This window comes from Rhineura floridana, chromosome 7 (assembly GCF_030035675.1).
Source record: "Rhineura floridana isolate rRhiFlo1 chromosome 7, rRhiFlo1.hap2, whole genome shotgun sequence".
In the NCBI taxonomy this organism is placed as follows: Eukaryota; Metazoa; Chordata; class Lepidosauria; order Squamata; family Rhineuridae; genus Rhineura; species Rhineura floridana.
The window spans coordinates 123,334,287-123,351,674 of record NC_084486.1 but is presented as its reverse complement, the minus strand read 5'-3'; the positions used below and the strand labels follow the sequence as shown (position 1 = coordinate 123,351,674).

The following is a 17,388-nucleotide window of genomic DNA, read 5'->3' as shown; positions in this document are numbered from 1 at the left end:
TCTGAGGAAGAACAGGAAGTAGCACGGTTGATAGGGATGGCAATGTTCTTTCCTAAGCTTCCTTGATTTCTTCCAGACCGAAAGTATGTCTGGGTCTGATAAGTTAACAGCCTGGTGTGAGCTTATCACATCCCCCTCTCCTAGGGTCAAGCCTGTAGCCTTGATTACAAGAAGGCATGTGTTTGCTTGCACATCTTTTGGTAAGGGCATTCATGCAGTTAGTTGTTCATGAAGTTTGAACCTCATGACAGAACGTGGGTGTGTAGGTGATGCACTGCTATTAGAGTCCCCTCGCTGGATCGTCACCTTGTAGTGGCAAGTGGGCTTGCGTGTTCCAATGAACCCTGTGAGCGATGCCGTCGGGAGTCATGTACTCCCAGCAGGGTCACCCATGGCAGTAAGGTCAAGGGAGAGGAATCAAAGAACAATCCAAGAAAGTCCTTAACGGCAGAACAGGCGGAAGATAACAATGTGTACGTTAAACGGTTGTGAAGACAGATGAAGGCTGCAGCAGATAAAAGACTTCCAATCTTCGTGGTATCCCATGCCATTGGATCAAAGCCTTTTCCTGTCAAGATTGTGTGTTGATCGTTGTGCACCGATCTCCCCACATAAAACAAATTCATGCACAGGTGTCTTCCTAGCAAACCAACCCAAAAGTCCCATGGCGAATGGCAATGGGGCAGGACTGTGAAATCCAGAAGCCCCGAGTCATGGACCGGCACATGGGCGGTGGATACAGACTCAGTTGTCCTGGCTCAAGGACCAAGGCAGTTGAGTAGTTTGGCAGCTATATCCATGACTAAGCAGTCCTATTCAGGATCCACTCTGCTCACCCCATATGGGAATGGGGCTAGAAAAGTTGCTCTAAACAGTCTGCCTCATCTCTCTCCCTGACTGGATTACCGCGTCCAGTGGGGTCACCACTTACCAGTCGCAAAAGACAATTGAATTTTGGAACATGGAATATACGGACATTGCTGGACAATACAGATTGTGAACGTCCTGAACGCAGGACTGCCATTGCAAGGGAGTTGAGACGTTTTAATATTGACATAGCAGCACTCCAAGAAACTCGAAGAGCAGGAGAAGGATAACTGAAGGAAGAAAAAGGAGGTTATACCTTCTTCTGGAAAGGATTGCCTGAACAAGAACGACGAATAAATGGAGTAGGCTTTGCTATTAAAAATGATCTTGTGAAGCTCTTGTCAGAAGTTCCTATCGGCATTAATGAACGACTCTCAACTCTCCGGTTAAAACTTTCCAAAAACCATCAGGCAACTATTGTAAGTGCTTATGCACCAACTTTAGGTGCTGATGAAGACATCAAGGAAAATTTTTATAACCAGCTGGACACCATCTTATCAGAGATACCTAAGGAGGATAAAATTATCCTCTTGGGTGATTTCAATGCAAGAGTTGGGCGTGATTTCAATATATGGCTAGAAACCATTGGGAAAGAAGGAGTTGGCAATAGCAATCTGAATGGATTCTATTTCTGACTAAATGTGCAAAGCATAATCTTGTTATTACAAACACACTCTTTTGTCAGAAAATAAATTTAAAACATGGAAGCACCCTCGGTCAAAACACTGGCATCTCCTGGATTACATAATTGTCCATGCCAGAGATCGTTGTGATGTACTCCTCACTAGGTGCCATGACGAGTGCTGATGACTGCTGGACAGATCACCGATTAATTTGATCCACTATGGCCATTAATATTGTTCCTCAACGTAGGCTCCAAGGAAGAAAACCAAGGTGTAAAATGAACATCCATGCCCTTCCAAGATCCTATTAAGCGAGCCTGCTTTCAAACAACTCTCAAGAAATGCCTACTGACGGAACTCCCTGAAAATGTCGAGGAACACTGGATTAAACTGAAGACATCCATTATTGCAGCATGTGAACAAACTACTGGATACCAAACTAAGAAACATCAGGATTGGTTTGATGAGAATGATAGTGAGATTGAACATATCGACAAGAAAAGGAAAGCCTTCCAGATATGGCGGAAAGACATTAACTGTTCTGCTAAGAAATAAATTATGCCAGTGCAAAGGCTGAGGTCCAAAGAAAAACTAGAGTACTTAAGAATGCCTGGTGGATAAAGAAAGTTTAAGAAATCCAGCACTTTGCAGATGCTAATGATGCACGGGGCTTTTTTAATGCCACAAAGGCCATCTATGGACCAAACTTCTTAAGGATAGTCTATTGCACTGTGCTGGAAAGAGCATTACCACGACCTCCTTAAACATAACTCTATTGTGGCTGATGAGGTCTTCTCGCAAATTCCACAACAACAAACTAGAGATGAGCTTGCAGTATCCCCTAATTTGGATGAAGTCAGTAAAGCCATCAATGAAATGAACAACAAAGCTAGTGGACCTGATGGGATTCCTGCTGAAGTCTTCAAAGAAGGTGGGCCTGAACTTACACAACAACTTCATAAGCTCATTGAAAAAATCTGGATGAGGGAGGAGATCCCTGAAGACTTTAGGGATGCCATAATTATCACCTTTTTAAGAAGAGTGATAGAACAGATTGCGGGAACTATCACGGTATCTCTCTTCTTGCTACCACAGGTAAATCCTTGCAAGGATCCTCACAAATTGCCTCCTGCCGATCTCAGAGGATGTCCTCCCAGAATCTCAAAATGGTTTCTGCCCTCTAAGGGGACAGTGGACATGATCTTCACTGCACGACAGCTTCAAGAAAAATGCCGGGAGCAGAATCAACCTTTATATATGGCATTTATTGATCTGACTAAGGCCTTTGACACTGGAATCAAACCGCTCTCTGGACCATCCTTCTGAAAACTGGATGCCCTGATAAATTTGTGAATATGTTGCGACTCCTTGATGACAACATGACAGCAACAATTTTGGACAACAATGGCTTTCAGAGCGATCCATTCAGAGTTGGATCAGGCATAAAACGGGTGCATCATTGCTCCTACCTTATTTGCTATCTTCATTGCTATGATTCTACATCTTATTGAGGGGAAACTTCCTACTGGTGTGGAAATCATCTATCGAACAGATGGAAAGCTTTTTAACCTCAGTAGGCTGAAAGCAAAAAGTAAGGTAATGTCAACCTTATGTAAGGTAATGCTGATGATAATGTAGTCTCTGCACATTCAGAGAAAGATCTTCAAACTATCCTAAATGTCTTCGCAGAAGCATATGAAAAGCTTGGGTTCTCACTTAATATTTAAAAAACCCAAAGTGCTTCAACAGGTGTGAACTAGTCCCTCTGTAGCACCATTGATCCAGCTTAATGGTGTGACATTGGAGAACGTTGATCACTTCCCCTATCTTGGCAGCCATCTCTCTGTAGAAGCTGACATCGATGCTGAAATTGAACATCATCTGAGCGAGTGCCGCATTCTCCCAAATGAAGCGTAGAGTATTTGAGGATTGGGATATTTGCAGGGAGACTAAAATGCTTATTTACAAAGCCATTGTACTACCTACCTTATTGTATGCCTGTGAAACATGGACCGTTTATAAACGCCATTCCCAACTTCCTGAAAGATTCCACCAACTCTGCCTCTGGAAAATTCTGCAAATTACTTGGGAAGACAGACGGACTAACATTAGCGTTTTGGATAAAGCAAAGACTACCAGTGTTGAAACAATGATTCTTCAACATCACCTTCACTGGACCGGCCATGTTGTTCGAATGCCTAATCACCGTCTTCCAAAGCAGCTACTTTACTCCCAGCTTAAGGATGGAAAACGGAATATCAGTGGACAGCAAAAGAGGTTTAAAGACGTTCTTAAAGTGAATCTAAAAACATGTAACATGAACATCGACAACTGGGAAGTCTTGGCACATGAACATCCCAAATGGAGGTTGGCTATTATCAAATGTGCTGTGGACCTTGAAGAAGCACGAATACAGGGCAAATGGGACAAACAAGCTAAGCGGAAGGCATGTCAAGCAAATCCTCATCATGACCATCTTCCATCTGGAAACCTACGTCCTCACTGTGGGAGGCTGTATGGATCCAGAATTGGCCTCCTCAGTCACTTACTGACCCTCTGCTAAAGACCTTAACTTGGAAGACACTTTTACTCTGCCACAAGTAATATTAGAGTGGAGTGAGGGGGCTGGCCAGAGCTTTATCCTGGTAGCTATTGCCAGCTCAAATCTAGATAAAATTATTCTGTAGAGAGAGAGAAGTTTACACAGGATCAATGGGCCTGCTAGAGAGGGGAGACAAAAATGTCTGTTGTTAATATTCCAGCTTTTTAAAGGTTCTTGTTCACGTGCCTGAAAAATACAGTTTTAAAAGTAGGATAGAAATCAAAAACCAGTCTGCATTGAAAAATCTGTACATTTGCTTCGAAACCATGCATTTTAAAAGGAAAAGATTGTTGTATGTGCTTAGTTTCTGATCCTGTATTGATTTCTGTTACACTTTTAAAACTGTTCTTCATCTATGAGAGCAAGAAATACACTTTAAGAAGTTGGAATACTAATAATGAGTTGTGGCCCTCTGGGTCATGATAATTTTTTTGTGACATGGGGTACAACAAGGCCTATATCCAGACATTTTGCGAAGAAGGCTCCAGAGGGTAGGGAGTGATTGCAGAATAGCCAGTACATAAATATGGGCAGTTACAAAGTTACTAACTAGAGTAAATATGAAAAAAAAGTTTGCCTGACATTTTAAAATATGGCCTTAGTCCTTGTCGGTTAGCCTTTGCACTCATTGGCCATAATACTGGAAGGCAGGAGCGAGTTTATTAATGAGCAATTGGGAAGAATGCTAGTGCATGCTTTCCCCGTTTAACTTTAAAAGCAAAAAAATTAAGAGACTTGTTTGTATTGCTATTTAATAAAAGCTGAAAATTTAGGGCAGGGGCTTGAAGTGTATTGTGAAGGGGGTATCCCCCTCCCTGGCTAAGTCCTTGCATGCTTCCCATTGTTGATTAAATTGTCAAATAAGGGATAACCAACCTAATGGGGGAATTAGGTGCTGTTTTTGTCTTGCTGAAATCAAGGTATGACCTTCATTTATTATCAGAGTTACACTGCACCCTTTGTCTGATGAACTCTGACATTCTATCTCTTGGTATCCTCTTTAAGGACTGAAGGTGTCATAATAGATTTAATATAGCCTGCTATTTGATAATGTATGTGTTACAGCTAGAGTGACCTCAACTGGAAAAGACCCAAGTTCTCATGATCATGGCATTTGCAAGCCTAGCAGAGCTGGAGAACTCAAGTAGCAAATGCTTTTTGGCCTCAGAAACATAGCGAAGAGCTTTGTGTGATGAGGTTTGAGAGCTAAAAGTACATCTTGAATTTAGTGTTTTCATAGCGGAGGATAAGGACTGAAATGTGCTACACGAGTATTAATTTATTTGATATATCTGATATCACTAACTTGCCAGATAAGGCTGAAATCAAACAGCAGACTGATAGATGAAGTCAACTTTGGTACCCCTATTTGCTGCTAGATGATAGATGAGTGTTCAGTAACCGCTACGAGGTGTCTGATCATAGCCTGTAATAACTTGAAGAATGTAAAAAAAGTTTTCATTTTACTTAAGAGATGAGACATCCTCCCAGCATATGCTAAAGTTATCAAATGTTAGGAACATGTGGAATGCAGCAATTTCAAACAGCATGAGGGACCATAGGATTTAACCTTAAGCACTTTTGAATTGCTGTTGATTTCAATTAGAAATTTTAGCATATGCTTATCTCTCGCCCATTGAAAGTAATGGGACTTTAAAGTGGGTCATTGCTTCATTTTGTCTTACAGTGGCCTCTCTAATGTGAAATATCAATTGCTCTTGAAAAATGTGAAATATCAATTGCTCTTGAATACTGTACTACTTGTAGCACTCCATAAGCTGTGAGCCTTCTAAAGGCCTCTGGCTAGCCTCTGTGAGAGACAAAAGTGCTGGAGGAGATAGTCATTTGTTCTCATCCAACAAAATACTACTTTTTAATGATGACAGCTAGTTACTATATGGGTGCCTGGTATGCAGGGTCCACCCTCGGGGTTCTCATCTCTCCCACAGAAGGAGGAGGATCTCATGTATATTAGCATAGATAAAAAGATAATTGCCTCTTTACAGTCAGTCTGTCCTCTGTCTTGAGGACAAGAATCTTATCTATTTGACAGGAAAACCCATTAGTCTGACTTTTAAGGAACCAGCAGTTCAGAGGAGCAGGACTAAGAGCTTAAGGATGTTGGTGTTTTGTCAGGATTAGCTACTGCATCATTTAAATTTGTTTTTAAATTATACCACAGCGAACACAATGACAAAACATCCTCAGGCTCACACCTATACTGTTTTTAGTGTAAGTTTTAAATGAGTTTATTTTGTGGATATGAGAGCGGGGAAGCTTCCTCAAATTTAGGAGAAACAGGATACGAATTAGATGGGGAGCCTCTTCACATTTGGCTGGACTTCAGTGCCCATCATCCTAAGCCAGTAGCTATGTTGACTGGGGCTGATGGGAGCTTGGAATGAAGCAACATCTGAAGGGCCACAGGTTCCCCATCAGTGACATAAATATTTCAGTGAAGCAAAACAAATACACTACCAGTTCAAGATTAATGTTGCAGGACCAGTCTTGCCTCTTTCCACCTCCCACTTTGCTAAGAATGACTTGATGCTGCCAATAGACCTGCCTTCATGTAATACAATACATTGGAGCATGAGAATTCACAGATTCATGCTGATATTTGCTGTTGCAGCAGCAGGCTGTGAAGGAAGTTCCCAGAAGCTAAAGTTATCCATTGAAATCATACATTGCCAGGAGTCATAAGTTTAGGGGCTAGGTAATCGATACTCTGTGTGTGCAGTCAATGGGGAGTCATAATCACAGGAAAGAAATGAGAAAAGGGGGAAGGGATGTTTTACTTTTTTGAGAAACAGCTAAAGAACATTTGGCAAATGAAGCTAAGAAGGGCAGGGGTCACCGTGTCCAATAACATGGAAATCACAATTACCCCCTTTCTGACGTGGTGGATGTAGAGCTATTGTAACTCCAATAGAGGAAAACAATACCATCTATGTATGTGATCACTCTGGAACAGTAATTTGCATTTCTCAACTTTCCTGAATTTAAAGAATATGCAACAGGACTCCTGGGGATTGGAGAGTAAATCTGTGGAGGAGTGTTCATGTGTATCCCAGTGCACCATGGAAAAGAGAAGCTCTGAGTGGGTTTATCAAGATGGCTGTTGGAATTCCTGTTGTCAGAGCCTCTATCACAGCGATGGGGAACCTTTTTCAGCATGAGGGGGCCGTGTTTCCTCCTGTGCAACTTTCCAAGGGCCACTTGGTAGTGGACAAAGTGGGCAGAGCAATGTGCAGATTTTCCCTTTGTATAGTAAGCTCATTTCCACGCACACACTCACTCCTCTATACTCCATCAAGACAAGCAACAGGCATTAACAGAGTTCAAGTCACATTCCAGCTACTCAAAAATAGGGGTATGAAGGAAGGCCAGTGAGCGGAGTGGCCTGGGAGGAGTTCTGAGAGCGAGACAGAAAGGCCTAGAGGGCCACATTTGCCCCCCATCTCAGGGTTCCCATCTCAGCTCTATAATATATTGTAATAAACAATTGGTTTTCTTCATAAGCAGCCAGCATTCATCCTTCCTGGACTCTACAAAATATCTTGAAAACTCTTCATACAGCCAATGTCATCTAATAAGCCCTTGCTCTTTTAATTGAAACAATGCACAGTTACTTGCATCCCTGTAATAATTTATACTTTGCCATAGCCCATGTTCAGGTGTTCATTCCCCACACACTAAGGAATCATGTGAGGAGAGGGAGACATTAATCAGCACAGGTTTTTCAATCATGCAGCGCAAGTGATGCGGCTGAGCAACAGGAATGTGACAGAGGGTGTGGGGCTAAGTGTTTCCCCAGCTGTTACACAATTCAAAATGCCTGGCAGGGATGTGTGAATACATGAACAAAGCTTGTATGTCTTTATATGTCTATTTCCATGAACCTTGAATACTGAGAGACTTGGGTAGAGATTTCTAATCCTATACAAAAGAAATCCAGCCATCATGCACACAGATAAAAAACATCCTTGGTACAAATCCTTTGCAGGGGGTATGTATGTATGTACGTACAGTATTTTTAAAGACTGGTGATTGATCTGCCTTGATAACATTGCTATAATGATGTGGTTTCAAAAAACATCCATAACACAGACTTTTAAAGATACTGGGCTTTGGCTGTTTTAATCCAGAAGAAATAGCTGATACATCCTGCTGAAATCTATCTTGTTTGCTAACTAAAATCTACAGTGGGGCCCAAGGCACTTTTTACAATTGACCAGAATGGGGCAAGATGCTTATTTCCACCGTTCTGTCTTGCTGAGTGGGCTAACATAATTGCAACCCTAACAAAAGTGCAGTTGGTAGTGCTTTGGATTTCCAGAACAAATAATTCAGAGCCTCACATTAGTAATTTCAAGCCAAAAATAACTGGAATTGGTTAATTCACTCAGTACCTGGCTTTAATTAAGGCAGGATGGTACACCCATGCTAAGATCCTTTTAAACCTACAATGCAATGTATCATTCCTGATGAAGCCTCAGAGGGATCACTGATTTGTTGGTTCCCAATCCCTCATGGTACTTGGAAATGTGACTGCAAATACATCCAGTGGCAAATAATGGCTCATTTTGCATGGATGCCAAACAAACTTGTCATGTACAGAGAAACCTCACCTTGCTTTTGCCACACTCACACTATACATGTATTCAGAGCTGGTGCCAAAGGGCAACCAGATTGAGCCCTGACCAAGGGCCCCTGCAGCCCAGAGGGGTCCCTGAAGGGCCCCTCCTTAGGGTGTGGGGGTAGTGCTCCCCTTCTGTGATCCTCGGCAGAGTCGACTCCCAACCCAGCTGCAGATCGCAAAGATTGAGCTCCCAGCCCTCCCCCGAAAGACCATGCGGGCCCGTGGCATGCTGCGCGCTCAGCTACCACCAACCAAGATGGCAGCTGAGCCTTCTGTAAAGGGTTGATGTCCCTACTGCCATCTTGATTGATGGCAGGTATGTGCGTGCACATGTGTGCCATCAACAAATATGGCGGCAGGGGCATCAGCCCCTTAGAGAAGCCTCCGCCGCCATCTTGGGCATTCACAGAAAGAGAAGTAGATAGAGCGGTCCCATATGGTCTGTAGGGGGAACTAGGAACGGAGCCCACAGCAGATTGGCGCCCAAGGGCCCAGTCACACCTGGCGCCAGCCCTGGATATATTCCACTATTATTCCACTTTTAAACAGTCACGGCTTCTCCCAAGGCACCCTGGGAATCGTTTGTGGAGGGTGTTGAGAGTTGTTAGGAGACCCCTGTTCCCTGCACGGAGCTACAATTTGCTGAGTGATTTAACAGTCAATCTGAGGGGAATCAGAGGTCTCCTAACAACTCTCAGCACCCTTCATAAACTACATTTTCCAGGATTCTTTGGAGAAAGCCCTGACTGTTTAAAGTGGAATAACAGTGGAAGAAACATGTGGTGTGAATGTGGCCTTTGGCAAGCCAAGACAAACAGCAAGTGGGTTCAGAACACATAGATGAAACCTAGTGAGCCTTAGAGAATAGATTGCAGAGAGCAAATATCCCCTACACAGAAATTTGCTGTGGCATTCAGCACTGGAAATTTATAAAACTATTTCTCTTTCACAACTCCCCTATGAGGAACGGTTAAAATATTTGGGCCTTTTTAATTTAGAAAAATTGTAAGGGGGCACATGACAAATGTTTCTAAAATTATGTGCAGTGTGCAGAACATGGATTGGAAGACTTTTTTCTCCTAATACCAGAACCCTGATGGTTCTGCTACTAAGGGCTGTAATGAACAATAAGGATTACCAGGATGGTGGGAATCAGCTGATGTTAACTCTTCTCTCCCACTCCTCTGACTGCCAGCAGTGACTGTCCAGTATGCATTCAGAAATATAGCACAGAGTTATCCATGGAGGGAGAGAAATAGCCCTAAATCTTCTTTCTCCCATTTTGCAATGTAGCTCCAGTTAATGAAACAAATTATTCTTGCTGCACGGCAAGAAAGTTATAGCTTAAGGCAGAGCACTTGCTCTTTGCCAGTAGCAATGTGTGATGTGGTTAGCTCTGGTTACACAGTGTACCTTTTAAAAAGGTACGTAGAGGGATACTGGGCTGAGGCACCACAATATCACGACGACACGAAGATTTTAAAAGGATGTTGCTTAGAACACGGTCTTCTTTCTAAACAATTTAAAAGTTTATCTAATTCTGTGTGTTTGGAGATATAGAATTGATCACCTTAAATTTATTTATTTATTTATTTTATTTTATTTATATACCGCCCTAAGCCCGAAGGCTCTCTGGGCGGTGTACATAAAATTGTTCTTTGCAGTGATTATTTTGGGTCACCAACAACTTTGCACAGAACCAGAGCTTGGATTAGTGAGTTCTGGAGGGTTCTTGGACAACCCTTTCAAGGGTTTAGTCTTGAATTCACACACCTGCATCATATATAATCATCAAGCTGCAACCCTTCCAGGGAGATAATTTCAGTGTTTAAAAATTCATTTTCATACTTTTATTGTCTCTTTGGACTAAGCCTTGAGCTTCCATGTCTCCACTATGATGCTGATCATACATACACTGGGTACGAATAAAATGGGCTTCCCTATTAGCTGGAAAGCTATCACTTGAACTGTGTAAAGTTGCTAGGTGGTCAGACCGCATTTTAATTGTTTAGCACTGGGGTCCCCAAAGTGGCACTTGTGGGCACTATAGTGCCATCAAGCACCCCTGTTGGTGTCCATCAAGGCTCCCTGCCCGTCCCAATTTGTATTTTAAATTGGGGGGTTGGTTGGTTAGGGTAATGCCTTTTTGGGGGATGGTTACCTTTTTTGACTATTTTATTTGTTTTGGGGATAGTGTAGGTATTTTGCCTGTTTTTTGGGGGGGAGTCTGAGCATCACCATTTTTTCTTCTATGAAATGGGCATTTTGTGGTGCACATGACAGTTTCTTAGATTACCAAATGTGCTCCTGGGACCAAAAAAGTTGGGAACCCCTGTTCTGGCACATTTGAATTCATGACTCTGCTGCACAATTTAGGTTAAAAATCTTATTATGATTTGCAAGCAATACTAGCCAGCCAACTCTCTCTCTCTCTGTATTTGGAAAGATAATTCCCGTTCTGTATAAGGGAAAATTTTGACACTGTCTTCAGGCACACGTTTTATCACTTGATGATGGCAGAATTCAACAATGAACAGGAATGTAGGAAGAAGCTGAAACAGAGACAGGGAAGCTGCGGCCCTCCAGATTTTGCTGGATGTCATCTCCCATGATCTCTGATCATGAACCTCTGTGCCATTTGCTCTGAAATAACTTGACGTGGACCAGATCTTTCTTTTGGGCTGATGTAGCCAAGACAAGCTCTTTGAATAGGGCCATCAATTTTCTTAAACACAGCTTCTTGGAAACAATGAGTTGTATATAGATAAGGCTGCCTGTGATAGAATTAGTAACATTAGTCTCAATCCATTTTAAGACAGATTGTGTACCCACTCCCTTTTAGTCTGCATCCAGTGTGTTCCCACCGCTGGTTTGGGAAGCGGTGTACACAACCACAATCTCCATCTAGCCTGTATCTACCCGTCATTTCTTATGAAATACTGCATTTTCATCCATTTCCCCTCAAACCAGCTTCGATCCAATTTCAAATAGAGAACGACTTTGCCACATTTTAAGCCAGTAATGCATACACAGCCTGTTACTAAACACAGACTCCACAACTTTAACATCAGCCAACTTTTTTCCTTTCCCCTCGCCGCTGCTTTGTTTCAACATCTTGCCTGATGAAGAGTTCTGGAGAACTTGAAAGCTGGCTCACTACTTTGTGACAGTTTGGTTGTCTTGGCAAAAGTATTACCCTACTATGGATTTTTGTTAGGGGGCCAACACAACTATCTTTGCTTTTTGCATGCAATTCTCCTTACCAGTCTGTAGGTGGCAGTTTTGCAACACAATCTCAGTACGCAAGTGCCTTTCCCTTTGCCAATGGGACTTAGAGGAGTTCTGCTTGAGGTCTCACATCAGGCAGAGACATCTTAATGAACACATTATCAAGCACAGGACATTCATTACAGCGGGGTGGGATCATTATACCTCAAAAGTTGAGTAAAGCACATGCTTTACATGCCAAAAGTCCCTGAGACCAGTCTGACCTTCACCTGCGACCCTAGAGAGCAGCTTCCAGTTGAACGAGGCAGTGCTGGGCCAGACAGACCAGTGGCCTGACTTAGAATAAGGCAACTTCATATATGTTGATGCTGAGCAAATCCTCCAATGTGTTGGAGACAAAAAGCTAGGACTTTGCCCAATGCTTTTTAAACCATTCCTGACCTTTTAACCTTTTTAACTCTGGTTAAGCCTGTCTGTGTTCTGAGGAACAAGTTAGTGATACACAATCTGGTGAAAGTAGCATGTCAAGGCTTATTCAGTCTAAACAAAGAAGGATCTGGGTCCTGGAAAGCCAACTGTTCTGGCTATCCTTTCCTCTGAAGGCTTATCAGGACAGAGGAGGAGAATTCTGGGGTCAAGAGGGAAAAGTGTGCTAGGTTTGTCATATTCAAGCACAGTGTATACAAGCCCCCAAACCCCTCCCTCCTTCCTTGGCTAGGGCAGGGGTCGAGGACCTCAGACCTGGGGGCCAAATGCGGCCCTCCAGGCTTCTCTATCTGGCCTTCGGAGAACTCGCCCCAGGCCAAACCCCTCACTGTCCCTGCTTGGCCACTGGAAGGTGTCCTTGAAGCTTGATAATGCCTCTATCTTGTTTTGATGGTCAGAGACGGATATACGAGTGCGTATAGAAAGCAGAGCCACTGAGAGCTGGCACTGGGCCTGGGGCAAGATACAGGATTGGGTCCTCCTCCCTAAATCTTACAAACCAAACATCACTACTTTCTTTAAACAAGTTTTTAAGTGACTTGAGTTTAACTTCGGGTGAGAAAGACTGAAAATAAATGAAAAACACTTACCAGAATGGGATGGTTAATACATTTATTAAAAATGTCACTGTTTACAAACCCAAGTGAAAATAAATAAACGTAACATTTTTAGTGCTACTACTTTACTAAACTACTTAATTAGTAGTGTTAATACATTTGAATTAAAACACACTGTTTATGACTGAACATCGCTCTATTCATCTATAGTACATTATACAGGGCTTTGCGGGCTTTTCTGTTAGAAAATGTTTCAATTATATAATCAATGTTTAGTTTTCTTGCAAGTTTTGACTCAATGGCTAAGGTTCCCAAATCTGTGAGGTGCTCTTAACACATAGTTGACCTGAGGCAGTTAATCACATAGAACATGAGAAGAGCCTCCTAGATCAGGCCAAAGTCCCATCTAGTTCAGCATTCTGTTCTCACAGCGGCCACCCAGATGCTCATTATAGGAAGCACAGAAGCAGAACCTGAGTGCAACAGCACTCTCCTTTCCTGTGATTTCCAACAACAGGTATTCAGAAGCATACGGCCCCCAACCATGGAGGCAGAGCATAGCCATCATGGCTAATAGCCACTGACAGCATTATCTTCCATGTATCCTCCATGTAACACGAGCCAGAGTACTGAATGACCTCTCTGCTTCAACTACGGTCACTGGAAGAGTGCAAAAGATACACAGAATTACATAAACATTTGGAAATAATTTTGAAATGTTAAGTTCATGAGTCTTATTTAAGAGGTTTAACAGTCACAAAGTAATGTCTCCAAAGCTAGCCAAATGAATTGTTTTCAGATATTTCACTTCTCATCTAAAAGCTTCACAGCTTCATAAACGAGTTCTAAGGCTGGAAATTAGATTGTCAACAATTACATTTAAAAAAATCTATCTTGAATGGATCTTCTAGATTTCTACTTCATCCAGGGTTTCATAATGAAATATGCAAATTAATTCTGGTGTGCTAAGCGTACAGGCAAATTAATTCCCAGTATTCAATAATGAGATATGAGACCAATCTATCCATACCCTGAGTAGTGCTAGTGCATCTCTGTTCTTCTACTTCAGCAGAGTCCTCATTAGCTTTTTCTTCTTCTAATAATGCTTAAGCATCCAACAACTGGCTTTCACTATCTCCCTCATCATCACATGATGATTTTAATCAAACCCCAGGCTGAATAATGTCGTCTGGCCTTTTTTTTTTCCCCCTCATATTTTTCTCACTTTTCTCTTCTGTACTCCAGGCTTGTATATCTGCTCCATAATGTTAATTTCACTGTAAAACAATTGCAAAACACACGTAGACTTGTTCCAATGTGTTCTAATCACAGACCAAGTAATAAGTAATAAAAAGAGTTGACATGCACTCCCATCTATTAGCTTTCCCCCCCATTATTATTTTTTAACAGTATACCATGGTGTACTGTTCATTTAAGAGAGCTATAAGAAATGTTTGTTGAGCAAACGTGAGCTGGGGCTTACTACCTGGGCTTAGTAGTTACTATTATTTATTCAATTTGTATGCTGCTTTTCCACATGAATTTATTTATTTATTTATTGTATTTATATACCGCCCCATAGCTGAAGCTCTCTGGGTGGTTTACAGTAACTACAGTAACACTTTGAATGTCCCCAAAGTGGCTCACAACACCACAGGAAAAAACCTGCTCGTCTCAATTTGAGATTCTCAAGATGTATGCTGCGCTTTGCCATGTCTGAATCATTTTAATAAATGTTGGTGCTTATAGAAGACTTGGAAAAGCTGAGATTTAGCAACAGACATTATACCCACTCTCCAGGCTGTTGAGATACCAACACTGATTTTGCAATATATTGTTTATTTTTGTACAGTCCAGGCCTGCAGAGGGCTGCCCCCCCCCAAGGTCCGGGCCCTGGGGATTTTGCCCCCCCCTTCTCAGCCCTGGGAAAAAGTAGCCTACTGTACAAAGGTTTACACTTTTTTCTCCACTTTTGCCTCTTCCCCGCCCACCACTGGCAGATGGCCCTTGGAAGGTTGCCCAACAGGGACTGTGGCCCTCAGGCTGAAAAAGGTTTCTCACTGGTGGCCTAGATGGAAGAAAAACCCTGCTGTAGGCCTATGAAGAGCCCTATCAGGAAGCTGCATGCAACCCTGTTAGTAAACTAGTCAACCACTATGGCCCATGAGGAGCTTATATTCAGTAATGAAGATTCAAATGAGAGACATTGGGGGTATCTTTTGCCCCTATACTGTTAGCACAAGGATTTACACTTGTGCAACAGAACTTCCCTCCCTTCCCGGAGTGTTGGGAGAACCCACAGAACAGATTTAGGGGGCGTGTGGTGAGGGGTAAGGTTTCATTGCACAAGCATAAATCCTTGGGCTAATGGAGCAAGAGACATAGCTCTACTATGGATACAAGCCACTGCCACCTTCCCTCCCCGTTGTGTGATTTCTTGGAAGGAAAAATTAGTAGTTGCCTCAGTCCATTTCAGGGGTTGTGTTCAACATAGCACTGAGGGAATTGTTCCATCAGCACAAGCATTTCTCCTCGAGCAATGGAATGCTCTCCCACTCTCCCCTGCCTCCATGTGCCCTAAATCTATCCTGGGTTTTCCCCTAACCCTCCAGAGCAGGTTTAGGAACAGCGTGGGAATGCCCCAGGGGGGATGGGGGAAAACCCACTGGATCAGCGCTAACTCTAGCTCTAGTGCAAAACGCTAGTTGAATACCACCCCAGGTCTTCGGTATGAACACTTGAAGTGGCTCTTGTGAATAAGGTGGCTATCCTTGCAACTTAGACCCCTACATCTGGCCAATGCACAACTGGCATCAGTCTAAAGTGGGCCTCTAGAGGTACTGCTTCTATGGGGGCAGGGACCTTGCTCAACCAGGCAGTGCATGGAGGAGCTGAGCCCAAGCCTACGCTACTTGCCTAAACCAGACCTCAAGTGTTGCAGTTATGCCCTCTGGGTACTTGGCAACCCCCTCCCCCTTCCTTTTGCAGTTCCAGACAGGCAACAAATACAATAAATAAATAAATAAACAACAAAACAGTTAGTGTGTCATGCCCTCTACAGGCCAACACTTAACACCTGATGAACTGGGGCCGGTTTGGTGGATCGCAAGTTGGGCAGCCCAGACTTGGGCTCTTGCTAGGGTAACAAAACCTGCACCCCACCCTGAATCAGGTTGGCCTGCTTCATATGGCCTTACCATCGCTTCCCTGTGTGCAGCTCTGTCGCTTGCAGTTCATTGTCCTTCCCTTTTTCCTGTCTACATTGCATAGAAAGGCACTATCTCTTCCCAGTGCAGCTGTACTTAGTTGAAATGTTCAACTCCAGTTGTACCCATTTATTAATAGTCACACTGCCTGTTTTCTCACTGTGTGTGCTGGTTGCTGGTGTCTATTTCATTTGCACCTAGCACTGGAACATACCATTCAGAATCAGATACAAACAGACTGCGTGCAATTGATTGTGACCTCATTCGCAATGGCAGTGACATTGCAGTAATTTCTGCTGACGCTGGCTTTGGAGTAACTACTGCTAGGCTCCTGGATGCCAGAGGTAAACTGCTCCAGAAGAGCTTGTGACAGAGCAGGCTTTGTCAAACTGGCACCCTCTAGATGTATTGGACTGCAACTCCCATCACCCCCAGCCAGCTAATGGAAGCTGTAGTTCGAAAGATCTGGAGGGCGCCAGGTTAGCAAAGATTGTGATAGAACAATTTGTCTTTGTTTCACAATGCCATTAGAGTTCGTTTAATATGTGACCTTTCTTGGTTTTGTTTACATGCAGTCAATCCGTCTATAAAGAAAAAAAGTAGATATGTCGTCAGCTGGTTTGCTATATAAGTTTGTTTTGCTTACATTGGCTGCATGGTTTCTTTAAAAGATACCAAACAATAGCAAAGTAGGAAATCAATTATAATGTAGTCGTTAGAGTACTGAATTAGGACTGGAAAGATTTGGGTTCAAATTCCTGCTCAGACATTACCTGGATGGCCTTGTGTCAGTCACCACCCTCTTTTCACCAAACCTACCTCACAGGGTTGATGCGAGGATAAAAATAGGAGGGAACAATGTATACTGTCTTGAGCTCCTTGGGGAAAAGGCATGATATCATTGCAATAAATAAATACTATCATACATAATGCATAAGAAAACAATGGAAAATGTTGAACACCATCCCAAAATTTAGCATTTTATGCAGTATGCATAAAATCCATTTTAATATATTTTATTACAAACTAACCAATACTTCTTATAAAATCTAATCATTATATGGAATACAAATGCCTTTGTGCTCATAATCACCTTCCATTACATAGCAATATTGACTAAGGAGCCAGCTACCTCTCCCTCTATTATGGGCATAAAATAGTCCAGAAAGATTTCTGG

General features: G+C 42.6%; 1 long non-coding RNA gene across 1 annotated transcript; it reads right to left on the bottom strand.

The window, feature by feature from the left end:
* Nucleotides 1–13,046: 13,046 nt before the first annotated feature.
* On the bottom strand, nt 13,047–16,301 carry LOC133388527 (uncharacterized). Its single transcript, XR_009763852.1, has 2 exons — nt 16,203–16,301; nt 13,047–13,665 (listed from the first exon to the last, which is right to left on the bottom strand). It is a non-coding gene; the product is annotated as an uncharacterized LOC133388527 (long non-coding RNA).
* Between the last annotated feature and the right edge of the window lie 1,087 nt (nt 16,302–17,388).